Genomic DNA, 3,313 nt, shown 5'->3' with positions numbered 1-3,313 from the left:
CAAAGGTTCTACAGTTGTCTGTAGAAAATCTGAGGAGTTGTGGTTACCTTTTGTGGAGATATCTTTTTAGTCTCAATTGAAAAAGAAAAGAGAAATATCCTCCTTTCCTTTCCCCACCTAAATGTTAACCTCTTTTTGACAATAGTTTTTTTTATTAAAATTCAGACATTGCTGTGTAATAGAATAGAAAATGATATAGTAGCCTCAGTTGCAGTGTTCATACTACTGTAGTTTCTCACAATGTCTGTTTCTTGTGACAGAAGAGAGGCTCAGAGAAGAAGTAGAACGATCCCGCACCTATACTGAAGGCCATGCAGGTATATTTTGTCCCAGGAACTGTGTGTCTCAAGACTTGGTCTGAGACCCTCATGCGTGTCACCGTTTATTTGTGAAAGTAACGGGAGCAAACATAAGTTACCCCTAGGAAAAGAGCCCGCAGGTCGCGGGGGTTCAGTAACACACAGGCACAACACACACAGACACCCATTCATATGACGGCACCCGACCACCACGAGAAAAAAACCATTTGTCCGAAGTGCTCGAGAGGGAGTGCCAAGCCCACACTGATACCACGTAGAGCAAGGAAGTGCTCTCCTGAGGGCAGGGAGGGGACATTCCCCTTCCCCGGGAGCGGCCCTTCCGCAGAGGCGGCCCGGCCGCGCCGCTGTCCGTGGTGCTGAGGCACGGTGTCCGCCGTGCCAGCCACCCCGGGGGCAGCAGCCGCTTCTTCGCTTCATTTCTTATATTTTCGCTTACTTTAAAAATAAAAATTAAACAAAAACAAAAACAAAAACAACAAACCTCTGTGCTAGCCGGTAAACATTTTTCTTTCTTCCAGCGCAATTTGCTGCTTTTACTGCCATTCCCTGACCACTCAGTTCCAGCCAGAGGATTCAACAGGGTTCAGCACGCCTGAACAGCCAGTGCTCTTCTCTCCTCCTACTTCCATCCTTCCATGTCCAACGCCTATTTAAATAACCCATACACGTTTTAGCTAAAGACTGTGTCCAGACAGCCAGCTACTGCTAATCATAAATACTCATTTTCAGATGTATTACTTAAGCAAAGGGAAACTTCACAGGAAAGTGTTTTTCCAGGGAGAACGGAAAATTTAGCTTTCCTTCTGACATTGACGGAATCAAGGGCCTCTGAATACACATCAGAGATGAGAAAGGCCGATGACAATGCAATTTGCTAAAACAGCTATTTTCTGCCTAATTTCACTTCAGCACTGTGTATTGACAAACATGAGAGATGTGAGTACATTATTGGTAGAGATACTAAGCCTCGAAAGAAAATGCATAAAGTTTGGATTTTGTCTATAAAGCTGGTCACTAATTGTAGCAGGAAGATTGTTGCTTTTGGGTGGGGAGTGTTGGGGGGAAGCTGGAGTCAGGAGTTCTGAATATCAGACCTGACAGGGAAACTGCTGAGAGCAGAGTCCTTAATTTCTTAAAAGTCCAAGAAGACACTCTTCTGGTTTCCAACAGCATACATTTTGCATTCTGGCATCCACTTTAAACAGAGTTTCTTAAGTTCTAAAACCAGATATGTATTTGCACTGTTTTTAAAATGGGGGGGGGTGGGAAGAGGGAAGGGCCTGACGTGTTTGGGGGTATTGAGTGAATGCATCAGACTGCTTAAGAAATCATCTAAATTTTCCTTTTATTTTCTTCCTTTCTCTCTTTTTATACATTAACGATGTTCGAAGGAGCACTTTTTTTTCCTTAAACATATGAAGCAAGAAAGTAATAAACAACTAAATAGAGTAATCCTGAAGACAGAAATATTGTGCACAGTTCTTTATAGATGTTTTTTACTTGGTAGAACAAACAATACTTTCAGTACTTTATTTCGGAGATATATATATAAGTATATATAACACTTGTTGATAAATGCTCCTATAGAATAAAGAACTTGAGCAGCCTAATTTTAGTATCATTAGGAGACTTTCAGAAGCAGTTCTGCTGTATTAAAGGGTAAAATTTGCCATAATTAAACAAGTCTGAGGCTCAGACATAAGCTGAGAAAGTGCCGACCTTTCTGAATACTAAGAGCACAATTTATGCACACATCCACAAACTGTGTGTGAATAGACATCACTTTGTGTAGGACCTTTCTATAACAGCTTTGAGAAAGTAGGCGCCCCATCCCACTCCTTATCCAGTCCTTGGAACCAGCAGGGTTCCACCAGGGAGTTATTCACCTTTTCAGAGTGCTGCTGATTTAAAACTTTGCTGATACATTGTTAACAATCAGATTGTGTGTTCTAGAAAAACATCGGATGCATTAAGCATAAAACTAATTAAGTAAAATGTAAAATTAGTCCCTGTATAACTCTCAGTTGTTGTCACAGTAGTAGGATAGGGAGATCATAAGAAACAGATGATACACAATTCATTGTGTATAATTTATAAACACACAGGGACACTGTCATTGAAATGCTGTCTCTATTTGGAATCATATGCCTCTATTTTTGTGCCTCGCCACACGCTAATACCAGAAGAGTCTAAATAAGCATTTGCTTTCTGCAGGGTGTAAGTGCTTTGCTATTGGAAATACATGACACACACTTGTGTTACAGAAGAAAAGCCACATCTAGGAAGCACTTCTGATTCTGAAAAGAAAGGATTCTGAAAGTGCAGTGAAGGTCAAAGAATATGGATAGTAAAAGGCATGCTTCAGAATACCATGCAGGATTGTTTCTTTTGTACACCACCTCTTTTCTTTGCAAACATGTTTGCTTTGCAAGACAGGAATTGACTACATCGTGAATAAAATCTTCCTTCCTTCCTTCCTTCCTTCCTTCCTTCCTTCCTTCCGCCACTTCCTTCCTTCCTTCCGCCACTTCCTTCCGCCACTTCCTTCCGCCACTTCCTTCCGCCACTTCCTTCCTTCCGCCACTTCCTTCCTTCCGCCACTTCCTTCCTTCCGCCACTTCCTTCCTTCCGCCACTTCCAGAATGTTTGCTATTAGTATTATTATTATTTAATATTGATTTATATATCCACTCCCAGAAAGGCTAGAGCAGTCTCTGGCTGGTAATAACAAACTTGTCACACGTGTGGACAGAACTGGGCAGAGGGGGCGACATTAAAAAAAACAAACCAAGCCAAACAAACACCCCAAAACAAAACAAAACAAAACAAAAAATCCCAAAACGCCAAACAAAAACAAGCGGACAAATAAAAACAAACAACAACAAAAGAGGCCGCCCTCTCGGCAGCACTTCTCCCGAAGGCATGGCGGCGCCGCCCCGCGCCCCCGTGGCTGAGGAGCGGGCGGCAGCGGCCGCAGCGCCGGGGCCGCGCCG

Source organism: Passer montanus, unplaced genomic scaffold, assembly GCF_014805655.1.
Source record: "Passer montanus isolate IOZ18808 unplaced genomic scaffold, ASM1480565v1 scaffold85, whole genome shotgun sequence".
Classification (NCBI taxonomy): Eukaryota; Metazoa; Chordata; class Aves; order Passeriformes; family Passeridae; genus Passer; species Passer montanus.
Note: the sequence above shows the minus strand (reverse complement) of the source record.